Source organism: Stenella coeruleoalba (assembly GCF_951394435.1).
Source record: "Stenella coeruleoalba genome assembly, chromosome: 3".
NCBI lineage: Eukaryota > Metazoa > Chordata > Mammalia > Artiodactyla > Delphinidae > Stenella > Stenella coeruleoalba.
In genome coordinates this window covers 30111043-30125802 of record NC_137148.1, presented here as the reverse complement: position 1 = coordinate 30125802, position 14760 = coordinate 30111043, and the positions used below count along the sequence as shown (strand labels likewise).

General features: G+C 41.5%; 1 pseudogene across 1 annotated transcript; it reads right to left on the bottom strand.

The window, feature by feature from the left end:
* Positions 1 to 12990: 12990 nt before the first annotated feature.
* Positions 12991 to 14276, bottom strand: LOC307184242 (zinc finger protein 410-like; annotated as a pseudogene). The gene is made up of 2 exons: positions 13544 to 14276; positions 12991 to 13321 (listed from the first exon to the last, which is right to left on the bottom strand). The product of its transcript is annotated as a zinc finger protein 410-like (transcript).
* Between the last annotated feature and the right edge of the window lie 484 nt (positions 14277 to 14760).

Here is a 14760-nt window from a genome sequence, read left to right as displayed (position 1 = left end):
AGCGCCAAGAGATGCCCCCATGAATCCTTTGAGTTACAAAAATCCTGCCTAGCTTCTCATGATAATCAGAGTCTGTTTTTCTCTAACAGTAGAGTAACCTCTGCCTTTGCTGGTCCACTGGCACAAGGAGCCCAAAGAGACCAGATGGTATTAATAGTTGCAAGTTCAGTGAAATTCTTATTTCATTCTCTAGTACCAGTGTTCCCTTGAGAATGAGAAGTTAATCTGACAAAGCCCAAAATTTCAGAAAAGAGAAGCACAAAATCTGAAAATATGTCACTGGTAATGATGATGAGAGGGACTAATCTCTCTTCTACCTCTTGTTTTCTGGATCTATGTACGCCAACCATTGGGAATTAGCGCCACGTATAGGTCACTGATTCAAAGCTTTCCCCACATTTCTGGGACTGTGCTCTCTCCCACCTTCTCAGAACATTGTCCTTGAAATGGAGAATTGCCCGAACCTACTGAACGTCATTTAACCATCTAATAAGCTAGACACTTTGTGCTAAAGAAGTATGTGACAAAGCCAGTGTGTCTCGTGCTCATGTACCCACTGACACACCACTTTTGCCACAAAATGGGTCCCCTCATTAAAGGTAATGTTGTGCTGATAGACCAGGCATTCTGTAAACCTCTGAAACTGTCCTTCCAGCCCTCAGCCAAGACTGAATCAGAAGTAATACCTAATCCAGAGAAAAATGCAGTGACTGGTGCCTCCGTCAATATTTAAAGAATCCAGGATACGTCTAAAGCCCAGGTCCCCGACCCCCGGGGCCTGTTAGGAACCAGGTTGCACAGCAGGAGGTGAGCAGCGGGAGAGCAAGAGAAGCTTCATCTGCCGCTCCCCATCGCTCGCATTACCGCCTGAATCATCCACCCCACCCCGCCCCCGTCCGTGGAAAAATTGTCTTCCACGGAATCAGTCCCTCGTGCCAAAAAGTTGGGGACCGCTGAAGACCAGCCGTCATTATATCCCTGCGCAATCCACTTGTTTAGTCTTTACAAAACCTTTCAAATCAAAAATATTTGGGGCCACCTTGACAATCGTTATCATTAACATGACCACCACTAAGTACCACTGCTACTGCATGTCCCAGCACTTCGCCTTCCACCTGCACTTCATCTCGACCTCTGGCAACTGAGAGTCTCAGGAATTGCAGTGGGGTCTTATTGCTGTGAGTGATGCAGTTCCCAAGTCCCATCCCAAGGGCCTGTTTTCTAGGTCTACTACTGGTACCAATTGTCTTGGTTTAGTATCTTAGATCATGTTTCCTAGGAAACGTACTCTGGGGTGGGTATTTACATGCAGGAGGTATACCGAGGAGTGTTCTCTACAGCAACACCTGTAAGGGAGTGAGGAAAGCAGGAGTGAGCGAGGGAGAGGATGAACTGTGACACAGTTGCAACAGAGGGTTTGGGGGTTCCATGGAAATCTCTGGAGCTGAGCTTGCCTTTCGAAGATGTCTCAAATTGAGGCAAGGCTACTTTACCCCCAACTCTACCAGTCATTGGGTTGGGCTGGGGGGATGGGCTGTCAGCTTGGGGGAAGCAGCTCTTTTTGGCCAGGGCCACACCTGAAAGGTACTCAGCTGTGAACCATCAGCCGGCAACAGTCCCAGTGACAGAAGGGGCTGAAGGCGAGATCTGGGGTGGGGGTGGGGGGTGCACCCCTGCATTTACTACTTTTAAAGAGAAAGTAGGGTCAAGACAAATGCTTTGCTGCAGATACTCTATTTGGGAAGTGATGTCAGGGGGCAAGAGTGAGGCACAGGAGAGTGAAAAATAAGGAAGAAAAGCCAGTGCAAAGACGTGCTATATGGTTGTTTGCTGCTTTAGAAGACTGCTGCTCAATGCGCGAGATCTCAGGAGCCTTAGGAAGTTCAGCCCAGAAGTTTCTGCCTAAGAGAAGAACTTATCAGTTGGCTCCCACCGGTCAAGGTTGGCACCATGGGTATTAAACTTCCCTGCGCTTCTGGGTTCCCATGTGTGAGCGCCGAGAGTGCCAAGAAAAAGTGTTGTAGAAGCCAGCATGGCTTCCCTAGGAGTAGAGTGAAATTGAAGGGTATCTAGTACTTCTGAAAATATCTGGCAGAATTTAAAATGTAAACACTCTATGATCCACAAATTTCACTTACAGGAGTTTATACTAGAGATATTTGTGTTTAGAGGTGCAAATATCTATGTGAATTTGATAGGCTTTGGGCCTCACTGCCTGGGTTGGAGGCCAGGCTCTACCACTGTAAATGCGACACCTGTAAATTATGTCATATCTCACATAGGGTTGTTAAGAGTGTGAACTGAGTTAAAACATACAGTAGGCTTTGAACAGTGCCTTGCACATAGTAAAGTCTCAATGTATGTCAGTTATTGTTAATATTACTCTTTCAATGATATTTATTACAGCTACTATTTGTAGTGATAAAAGATGAGAACCTAAATATCTATTAATTAAATACTAGGTAAAGAAATTATAGTATGACCACACATAGAGAAGTATCACACACACCATATGTGGAAAAAAAAAGTGGAGAAAAGTGTGCCTAGTATGCTCCCATTTGTGTCAAATACGTGTGTAAGTACATATACAATACAGATTTATTAGTGTTTACCGCTAGCCGATTCTCCTCTGCTTCCTGGGTACACAGAAGTTTGATGCCACAAAGGAGATGAAGAAAATGAAAACACTGGTTGCTCCTGGGGAAGAGAACTGGGGGAACAAAGGGTCAGGGGTTGGAGGGAGACTTATTTTGCCCACTATACCCTTTTGTATAACTTGAAATTTTAGATTACAAGTGCATAAAATTGAAAAATTAAGGGGACTTCCCTGGCGGTCCAGTGGTTAAAACTTTGCCTTCCAATGCAGGGGGTGCACGTTCAATCCCTGGTCAGGCAGTTAAGATCCCATGTGCCTCGTGGCCAAAAACCCAAAAACATAAAACAGAAGCAATATTGTAACAAATTCAATAAAGACTTTAAAAAATGGTCCACATCAAAGGAATCTTAAAAAAAAATTAAGTATAGTTTGGGTCTGACGAAACCATCAACCTTCCCTAAAATTTAGGAGAACCTGAAGCCCTCATCCCCCTGAAAACAAGAACAGAAACAAAAGACAAAAACCCTCCACCCTCCCCTCCCTGAAAGACAAAAACCACAGATTGTTTAGCCTGATTACATTGTTTTCTCCAAGAATGTTCAGCAGCTTGAATAAAGATGCAGAAAAGGACCTTTTGGGCAAAGAAGGCAGTAAAGGTAGGAGGGAGTGGAGGAGTAGATTGCGAGGAAGTGGGGGGTCATTTCACTGGAGGTCTCCAAGGGCTGGAGTTTATGCAGTGGTGCCAGAGGAAGTAATGAGGAAGAATAATTGCTGGTGATCAGGAGTTAGACACTTGAGGAAAAGATGTACTAGTCATGAAGGGGTCCAGGAACTGGCAGCTGAGATAGGCTAAAGTAAAAGGTAGCGTGATTTTGATATTTTAATACAAGTACTCTAAATGTTGGTCTTCTTTCATATTTCATTATGCTTATAATATTCTGACTGATTGCAAAATACATGGCATATTTCATGACATAGAGGGTAATGAGGAAAGAAATCTTTATCATTTTTCCCTCAGGAGCTTTTGCAAAGAAATTTCTGATTTTTCTATAAATTTTATATGCAAAGGATGGCATGACATGTTGCTGATCAATAGTGACCAAGCCAGATATTTGCAGAACAGTTATGACAAAAGGGGATGAATAATGAAGAAGATAAAAGATAACCTTGACAGATAACTCAGTTAAGAGGGAAACTGGAAAGTGTTTAAAGATCCTGATTCATACCAATAGGCCATTCTATGGAATTACATCTAAAATAATAAACAATATTTATATAGATGATCCCCTTGAGTCAAAGAAATTTTTTTTTTGGTGACTAGAGAACTATGGCATTTTGCAAAATAAATGAAGGATTTTATTAACATGAAATAATAGAACCCTCCTCAATAATACTGTAGCAAATATTGTGGGAGAAAATTAATTAATCAAAGTAGTTATTCAGCAACTAGACAAAAGGATGGGGCTGTTTGATCCCAGATCTTAAGGTACTTTCAGTTCATTTGGAGAGATGTGTAATAATGAGATATTCCTCACAAGAATGATGGAAAGAAAATGAGATAGTACTCATTGATGAATTTCAAGATAAAGAATAAAACTGGTATGGAAACTCAGAGAACGGTGAGCTCAGGGTAGATGAAATATGTAGTGAAGACTCAGTGGAAGTTATCATCAACTGGATTTGGAATTAGAAGACCTGGGTTAGAATCTGGTGCTGTCATTTACTAGCTTGAACAAGTTTACTTAATTTGCCCCTGCTTCTTAATTTGTAAAGTAAGAGTGATAATATTTACCTTGCCGTATTGTGAAGTACTTGTCCTATTGTCCTCAGATCTATTTCTTGCTCTTTCTGTATCACAGTTGAGTGGAGGTGACAAGCGGCTGCATGTTCTGGGTGCTATGGATTAAACTGTGTCCTGTCAAATTGATATATTGAAGCATGTATTGAATATGACTGTATCTGGAGATAGGGTCTTCAGGGGGTAATTAAGGTTAAATGAGGTCATAAGAGTGGGGCCCTAATCCAATAGGACTGTGGCCTTATGAGAAGGGGAGAGAGCAATCTCTACCCACCTGCTCCCACTGGCCATGTGAAAACACAAAGAAAGCAGCATTCTACAAGCCAGGGAGAGAATCCTCACCAAAAAATGATCATGCTGGCACCTTGATTTGGGGCTTTCCAGCCTTAAGAACTGTGAGAAATACATGTCTGTTCTTTAAGTCACCCAATCTATGGTATTTTGTTATGGCAGCCTGAGCTAAGACACCAGGTTCCCATGTCAGGAGCATCAGGTGAATGGCAGTTACAGGAGGAGACTGAAAAGTGGGATGAAGGGAAAAGCTAGAGTATTTCTCTTCTCTCTGCCTCAGCAGCATCTCCAGCCTCTTTCATGACTCAGCTCTCTGCATTTAAGCAGACTGTGCTTCTAGCTTTTGCTGGGGAAGTATGGCCCTGGGTTCCAGTAATGCCACCTCCTCCTCCTTTTGTCTCTCAAGCCCAACAGCTCTCTGCTTTTACTCATCTCTGAGTTGCCTCAACTGTCTCCCATTTCCCTTTCACCTTTTCCATCACCTGTATTATCAATTTCCTGTATTAAAGTGCCTCTGTCGTTAACATGTAACTACGTTTTCTATTCTCTGGTTGAATTTTGACTGAGACAAAGAGTAAATTTTAAAATGTAATATTGTGAAGCTGTATGTAATGTACCATACAAGTAATAATTATACAGGCATACAGATGTCATACTACACATATCTGTTTTTGCTTGTCCTGCCCGTTATGGCTGTGGAACCATATTTGTGATGTCTTCTTTGATCTAACTGATAATTCCAGAGAACCCAAAGAGGGCCCATCACAGGGCACGAGGTTGATCTAATCACAGTCCCTTTCTTAGTAATTGGAACTAAGAAACATAAAGGAACATTCTAGCTGGTGGTTGTCACTGGAGCTGAGAAGCCAAGCTATGAAGTCATGTCTGACGACCATGTTCCGATAAGTAGAAGAATCTAGTTAAGAGAGAGAGGACCAAGTGGTAGGTCACATGGCTCCTGGGAAGTAGAGAGTGTAGCCTTGGTTCCAGATAACTTTCCATTCCCCAGTTCCAGTTTTATGCAGGCTTGGTACATTCCTACCACTATATTTTATGAGATTCTTTTATATGCTTTGTGTATCTGCATTGGGGTTAGCTTATTTGGATATCTGGGTTTTTGAGTCCTAACTAGGACATCCCTGTACACACACACACACACGCACACACATACACTTCTTCAGATGTTGAGTTGCCTTTAAAAATATTTAGCTTGTGATAGGGCAAGGAGACAGTTTTATGGAATTCTGTTTAGAATGAAGAACAGGAGCAAAAGTTTGTAGATAAGAGATTAGACTCTAGAATACCTTGTTGACTGCTCTGCTTGTTTTCACTAACCGAGAATTTATCAAGATGTCTTAAAGGTTTGGGTGAAGTTGTTTTTAAGCTAACTTTAGTAGGAATTTTATCATCTTTATTCTATAGTTACCTAATAATGTTGGTGTTCCCTGATGCTTGCTTTAAAATAACGTTAAGTATATCATTCAAAACAAAGAATCAATGATCATAACATTAAAATGTATTAAAAACTATATTTATAAACAGCATGTTTCCTCCATGCCCTGAAGGTCATGCCACCAGGTTTCTGCAAAATCAGATCAGGAAGAGAATACAGTAAAAAAGGGCTCTCTGGAAACTATCTTATTTGTCATTTCCTGAAGATAAATTTTTGAAACTCACTCAGACCACTTAATGGATCTTAATGACCAGACAGCACAGTTTTCGTGTGTTGGTTTGTCTTGCCATGAGGTATTTTGCAGTCATTCATTCCCTGCCCAGAAGCATCTTGCTACTGAGATGAACAACACTCCTGTGTTGATCAACGGCTACACTCTAAAACAGGCTGCAGTGCTTTTTGGTTTCAATGTAAAATATAACCAAGAAGTGACTTGGATGGAAACATGAAATGTGCTGTCAGAGGAAAGTCTCAGTTACAAAGTTTTAAAAGACATTGGTCAACTTCACCAATATCTGGAAATTGTTTCTTTTAAAACAAAGAATATTTTCTGGACACAGTATTTGTGTGTACTATAGTGAGTTTTAGCTGATTACACAAATCCATTTGTTGTCAAAGGGCAACATATATTTTAATGAACTTTATGATTAGAGATAGTCATGTATTTTTTATTATCTTCAACTATATAATTTGAGCTGGCATTAAAGATCACATAGCCCATGTAAGAAAGCATAAGAGTTTCTCCCCACTCCAAGTATTAGATCATATTAATGATACCAATAATCATTTATATGTTATGTATATTTGGCTGCTATTGTAAAATGGTCAAATATTCAAATTAAGATATAGAGTGTTGTCTTTCATGTTATCAGAAAAATTCAGTAGGATGAGAGAGGGTTAGATTAGGAGATTGGGATTAGCAGATGCAAACTGGTATGTATAGAATGGATAAACAACAAGGTCCTACTGTATAGCACAGGGAACTCTATTCAATATCCTGTGGTAAACCATAATGGAAAAGAATATGAAAAAGAATGTATATATATATGTATGTATGTATAACTGAGTCACTTTGCTGTAAAGCCGTAATTAACACAACATTGTAATTCAACTATACTTTAATTTTAAAATAAATTTAAAAAAAGAAAAAAAGAAACAATCAGTAGTCATTATTAGAAAGAAACAAGACTCATTCTAGGTTTCTAAACCTGTTTGTCTCTTACAGAATCATACTGCTATGAAAAGGTCATAGGGCAGACTTTCTGAAAGCTAATTTTGATGAATTAATTTATTAATAATTTAGCTTTCTACTGAATGCTTCAATAATATAACGTAAAATTAGTATCAGAAAGCATTTCTTTTTTTAATAATTAAAAATATTTATTTATTTATTTATTTATCTTATTTATTTATTTTTGGCTGCATTGGGTCTTGTTTGCGGCATGCAGGTTCTTTGTTGAGGCATGCTGGATCTTTCGTTGTGGCGCTCAGGCTTCTCTCTAGTTGTGGCATGCGGGTTTTCTCTCTCTAGTTGTGGCATGCAGGTTCCAGGGCACGTGGGCTCTGTAGTTTGCAGCATGTGGGCTCTCTTGTTGAGGCGTGCGAGCTCAGTAGTTGTGGTCCGTGGGCTTAGCTGCCTTGTGGCATGTGGGATCTTAGTTCCCTGACCAGGGATCGAGCCCACGTCCCCTGTATTGGAAGGTTGATTGTTTACCACTGGACCACCAGGAAAGTCTCGGTACCAGAAAATACTTCTTTAAAAGGCAGGTGTTACTAGAGAATGGACTTGAGGATATGGGGAGGGGGAAGGGTAAGCTGTGGCAAAGTGAGAGAGAGGCATGGACATATATACACTACCAAATGTAAAGTAGATAGCGAGTGGGAAGCTGCTGCAAAGCACAGGGAGATCAGCTCGGTGCTTTGAGATGACCTAGAATGGTGGGATAGAGAGTGTGGAAGGGAGGCTCAAGAGGGAGGTGATATGGGGATATATGTATACATAGAGTGGATTCACTTTGTTGTACAGCAGAAACTAATACAACATTGTAAAGCAATTATACTCCAATAAAGATGTATTAAAAAATAAAAGGCAGGTGTCTTATGCATTTTAAAATTAAATGTTTTAAAATAAGAAAATTTTGTTTAAAAATTGGTCCTACTGGACCCTTTAACCATAACAGGTGCTGTACTAATATTTACTGTTTTGCATTTCATTGCTGTCAAGATCTGTCTTTTAAGTTCTGCCACTTTTCTTTTTTACACATCTGATGTCGCTTCTGACATCACCATGAGATGAACCTGCTCCATAAGCCCAGTGGCCCCAGAAGGTAGATGAGAGACATATGGAGCAGAGCTGCCTCATTTGAGCTGCCCAACCACAAGCCCAGCCAAGATCAGCCAACCACAAGCTCATGAGCTATAAATACCTCTTGAGGTAAGTAAGGCTAATGAAGATTTGTGGTCATGTTAAGTGTTGTTGTTGTAGTCATAGTTAATTGGTATGACAGTAATGGTAGATTATTATTGAACTCAGTAGTTCCAATAACATTTTGATTCCCTCTTTTGTAATTGTGACAAATGTAATAGCTTCCCTAGTGGATCAGTTTATGGTGTTCTGGGAATCATTCTGGAAGCTCAGTATAGAGTTTGCTGCTTCAGTACTTCAAACAATTTTTATCTAATTCCCTTTCTGCTTGAAATAACTATACAACCTCACATCCATTAGCATGGCTACTATAGAAAAACAAAACAGAAATAACAAGTGTTGGTAAGGATATGGAGATACGATAACATTTTCACGCTGTTTTGGGGAATGTAAAATGGTACAGCTGCTATGGAAAACAGTATGGTAGGTCCTCAAATAATTAAAAATAGAATTATCATGTTAGCCAGCAATTCCACTTCTGCATATGTACCCAAAAGAATTGAAAGCAGGGACTTGAAGAGAGACTTGTATACCCATATTTATAGCATTATGCACAATAGCCAAGGGGTGGAAGCAATCGAAGTGTCCATCAACAGACAAATGGATAAACAAACTGTGGTATATACAGACACTGGAATATTATTCAGACTTAAAAAGGAAGAAAATTCTGACACATGCTACAACATGGATGAACCTCGAGGATATTACATTGAGTGAAATACTACATGATTCAATTTATGTGAGGTACCTAAGGTAATCAAATTCAAAGAGATAAAAAATAGAATGGTGATTCCCAGGAACTGGAAAGAGGGAGTTTGGGGTATTATTGCTTAATGGGTACAGAGTGTCAGTTTTGCAAAATGAAAAGAGTTCTGGAGATGGATGGTGATGGTGGTTATACGACAATGTAAATGTACTTAATACCACTGAACTGTACACTTAAAAATGGTTAAAGACATAGAAAACAAACTATGGTTACCAAAGAGGAAAGGGGTAGGGAGGGATCAATTAGGAGCTTGGGATGAATAGATACACATTACTTTATATAAAATAGTTAAACAACAAGGTCCTACTACATAGCACAGAGAGCTATATTCACTATCTTGTAATAACCTGTAATGGAAAAGAATCTGAAAAAGAATATATATTTATACATACATATATATATGACTGAATCACTTTGTTATACACCAGAAACTAACACAACGTCGTAAATCAACTCTACTTACATTTTTAAAATTTATTTATTTATTTTTGGCTGTGTTGGGTCTTCGCTGCTGCGCACAGGCTTTTCTTTAGTTGCGGTGAGCGGGGGTCACTCCTCGTTCTGGTGTGCGGACCTCTCACTGCGCTGGCCTCTCTTGTTGTGGAGCACAGGCTCCAGACACGCGGGCTTCAGTAGTTGTGGCTCATGGGCTCTAGAGTGCAGGCTCGGTAGTTGTGGCACACAGGCTCAGTTCCTCCGTGACATGTGGGATCTTCCCGGACCAGGGCTTGAACCTGTGTCCCTTGCATTGGCAGGTGGATTGCTAACCACTGCACCACCAGGGAAGTCCCAACTCTACTTAATTTTTTAAAAAAATGGTTAAGACGGTAAATTTTACGTTGTATGTCTCTTACCACAATTAAAAATAATTTTAAAATGAAAAAAATAACTAGAGAGATTTCCTTGTCTGTACTAAAACCTGAATGATTCACCAGATGAGAGCAGAGACCTCTGGGAAGGACCATACAAATCATTCACAATAATTCCCAAACTGGGCCTCTGCATTTGATGTCATTCATGACATTCCACATGCCCCCACCCAGTAGAGGGAGCCTAATTAAGGTTGAGGAGGGGACCCTCTTTCTGATCATGAAGGGGTGTTTCTTCCTAATCTGAGTGAAGAATAGAAAGTAGAGAATTCAGTCTTACAGTGTCTCATATCTGCAGAGTTGTTTTCCTTATTAGGATCCTCTTTGGTGGCTGATACAGACGGGTTATCCCACCTAGTAGCTCACTGGGATGACTGTCCACTCAGATGAGGGCATTATAAGTACCACATAATGAGACCCGGCAACTCATGGAGCCTTCCTGGTGGGGCTCCATGTTCTATGTGAGGCCACGCATACCTGCCTCGACTCTTCTGAGGAGAAGAGCAATGCCATCTCTTCAGCTTTCCTCCAAATCACTGAGATGTGGGATTTGAGTTGCAGAGATGCATTATGAAGCCTGATAATGGACCAGGCTTCAGTCCCAGTGATTTCCAGTGGAAAAAAATCAGGAAGTCCTAGTGTGATAAACTGAGATGGGCGTGTGGCAGGTTGTGGGAGCAAAGAACAAATTCAGGAAAAGCAAAGTGAAAGGGTGGAAGACAGTTGCTAGAAGAGGAAGCATGGGACCTAGCTTTCAATTTTACTGAGTGCTAGTGCTGGTTACACAATGTGTGATGAGTCAGCCTGGGTTAAAGGCACAGTTGGAGATAAACCTTAGATTACCTTGATTTTTGTACAAGAAAATTATCTTACTAAAATTGGTAAATATTTTGGCCCTGAACCTTACGCCTTTAACCTTCTGCATTAAAACTGAACAGATTAAAAGGAAAAAGTCACTGCAGGTGAAGGTTGGCGTGAGGAGTTACTCTGGACTGTGCCTCCCACTCTCCCTATCAAACTTTGTTCTCCCTGGCTCCTGTTTTGTGATTCCACACCCACATTATCCTTGCATCACCCAGAGGACTGACCACTCTGGCCCTAACCTTGAAGAACTCAATTTAGTTGAGGAGACAGCCATATAAACAGATTCAAATAGTAGATAGCAAGTGCTGAAACAGGGACATAACTCAAGTGCTATGGAAACAGAAGACAAAGCAGCTAATTCCACCTGGGGCTATTGGAGATGCAAGAACACAAAGGCTCTGAAAGATGAAGAGGGGATATCCAAGCCAAGAGGTTAGGCAAGGACATTTCAGGAAGAAGGACCACAGGTCTTCTCTATCTAGTTGTGATTCTTGGGATCTTCATTTTTAGGCAAGTAAAGAGTCTGGGCTGGTTGTGAACTTGGAGACTCACCATGTGTTCCTTGACAGCTACTGGGGAAAGAGAGTCCATTTGGAAAGTTAGTGTTTTGGAAAAAATTTTTTTAAAAAGTTAACTCCTCTTTGAGAAACCATCTCTGATATATAACTTCTAAAAAGATAGGCATTTGCTTCTTGTGAGTTGAGAACTTTAATGGATGAGGTACATCATCTGAAATTAATAGCCACAGGAAATATTAGGATCAGATCACAGGTACAAAGTCAACTTGATGTATATATTGCTTTTCCTTTTTTTGGACTGGCTGTTTCGTTTTGTTTTTTTTTTTAAAGGAAAAACAATTGAACCTCTGAATCATGTGATTTTTAACTTAAAAAAAAAAAACCCAAAAAGCAAAATCAAACAACCTCTAAACATGCTACTGTATGTTCCATAAACAAAGAAAGCAAAGTGGCCAAGTAGAGGTGTTTAGGACAAGATAGTACCTCAGCCTGGAGCAAGCAGGAATTGAAGTAATTAATGTTTTTGCAGACCAGTGACAGAGAGTCTCTTACTCAGGTTGCTAAAGGGAGAATGTCACAACAGAACTGACATCACTCCTTTCTACAAAGCAACAAGGCATCTTGAAAGCTCAACTTCTTGGTGAAGTTTTATGGTTGGTGGCAGGATTTAGTTCACGCATGTGAAAAGACAGCTCAGTCTGCGATGAAAACTCTTCAAAGGAAAACCTTCCCTCAACAGTCTTACTGAGAAACTTCAGCCAACACATAATCAGATTCACTTTTGGGATAAGCCTATCCCAAAATTTTGCAGTGGGAAGAGAGGTAGGTACAGTGACCCAGCCCACATTCACTGCTTCTTCCTTGACTGAATTAGACGGTAGTCGAAGAGAAGCTCTCCTACATTCATCTTCTAGGCCAGGAAAGATGAACAGAGGCAAAAGTGGGGTCTTGTCCTTCACAGATTAATTTTGGTTCTGGCAGACTGTGAGCCATAAGCGTCCTGTTCCCACTACATGCGCTCTGGGATCAGAGAAGTCAGCGCCCATGCTCATGTCTGTCAGTTAGATCTCCTTGGTTTAGTGACTCCTGTGGATCTATGGCAGTTGAGACAGAAACCTCACATGGGTGCCTCCATGACTGCATGGTCACCAAATGATGTGTCACATCAGGCACTGAAGACAGAGGACATGGGGATCCTTCAGTGAGCACCTCATCATCAACTCCTAGGATAGAATCGGTATTCGGTAGTTTCAAGGACTCTCCACCAAGGCTGGGCTGAGAATTCAGACACCAGGTTTTTACTGGTTACTGAAGGCTCTTCGAGCAAAGTACTGCCCATTAGTGGCTCATCAGTTTGTTCCTGCTCTTGACTCCCAGCTGCTCCCATCTGCAAGTGATGCTTTCTCACATGCACATTCCTGCTCCCACTCTGAGAGAAGGTCTTCCCACGGACTTAACACTGATGTGGCTTCTCTCCTGACTGAAACACCAAATGTTTTGGAAGACTAGAATACTCACCAAAGGAACTGCCGCATCCTTCGGCTTCACAAAGGAAAGGTTTCTCTCCTGTGTGGACGCGCAGGTGGTTCTTCAGGTTTCCAGCTGTAGTGAACTGCTTACCACAGTTAGACTCAGGACACATAAAGGGCTTCTCCCCATTGTGGGTCCTCATGTGCCCCTTCAGTCTCTGCAGCACATAGAAGCTTTTCCCACAACCTGCTGCAGGGCAGATAAAGGAGCGTCATTTCGATCAGTTGTTTTTTTTTTTTTTTTTTTTTTTGCGGTACGCGGGCCTCTCACTGTTGTGGCCTCTCCTGTTGCGGAGCACAGGCTCCGGACACGAGGCTCAGCGGCCATGGCTCACGGGCCCAGCCACTCCGCGGCATGTGGGATCTTCCCGAACCGTGGCACGAACCCGTGTCTCCTGCATCAGCAGGTGGACTCTCAACCACTGCGCCACCACGGAAGCCCTCAATCAGTTTTGAGGTGGTACTTAAAGTGAGCTGGCCACACAAATGTCTGGTCACAGCCTTCAACTGTACACTTAGCTTCTTCTCCATTTGAGGAAGGGGCCCAGAATCTTGGGGTTGCCCATCATCAGAAGCAAGGAGGACATTTCTCCATTGTTGCTGGTTTGCGCATTCTTTGCCGGTTGTGCACGAGTAGCAGCAATCAAACTGTCATGGGCCAACTCCTGAACCCGGAGGATCCATGGAATGCTACTGTCTGTGCTCTCACTGGAGAAGAAATCATTCCCTGAATCCTTTGCCTCATCTTGTACAAACACGAAGTGTTCAGCTGAAGAGCCCAGACTCTTGGTAGGTTAAGAAGAATAAAAGAAGTGCTATCACTTGGCTATAGATCTTGCAACAAGCTAAGAGACTCTGGAGTGGACAAAGACTCCGGAGGCTTCTGTACAATCTGAGCCCTCGTCTCTTCTCTGTCTGGACCCACATTCACCTGAAGGCTTCTCAACACAGCTCAGTAAGGAACCTCCTTGGAGGAGTTAGTATATTTAGAGTATTATCTGGAAACATTAGCCGACTTCATTCTGAGGCCTCAGTCACTGGAAGGAGGGACAAGCAAGTAATGTCTTTAGCTTCTGATTCTACTAGTCCCTGTCCCAGTGGGATGGACGTATTCTGAACAAACTGTAACAGGAGGTCTGGTTTGAATCCTAACTCATCTGATAACATTGATTCAGCTTCCAAATCCTGTAGCTGTTCAGGGGACAGGTTAAAATTTTAATTCAGAGTCAATGAGACCTTCCTGTTACGCTCATATTCCTCTAGGAAGTGCTATTCTTTTCCTGTAAGATGCTGTGCTGGGTGGGTAATCAATTTAGCCTTTCTGTCCCGGGCAGCCGTCCGTCCATCAGTCGGTCTATTGCTTTCTTTTTTTAAATCGTTCCAATAAAATTTTTTTTATAAATTCAGGCAAGGGGCCTACCAGCCTAGTTTGCCAATTCTTAGTCTTAGGGAGCCCTGCACTATCTTTTTTTTTTTTTTTAAACATCTTTTTTGAAGTATAATTGCTTTACAATATTGTGTTAGTTTCTGCTGTATAACAAAGTGAATCAGCTATATGTACACATATATCTCCATATCCCCTCCCTCTTGCGTCTCCCTCCCACCCTCCCTAACCCACCCCTCTAAGTGGTCACAAAGCACCGAGCTGATC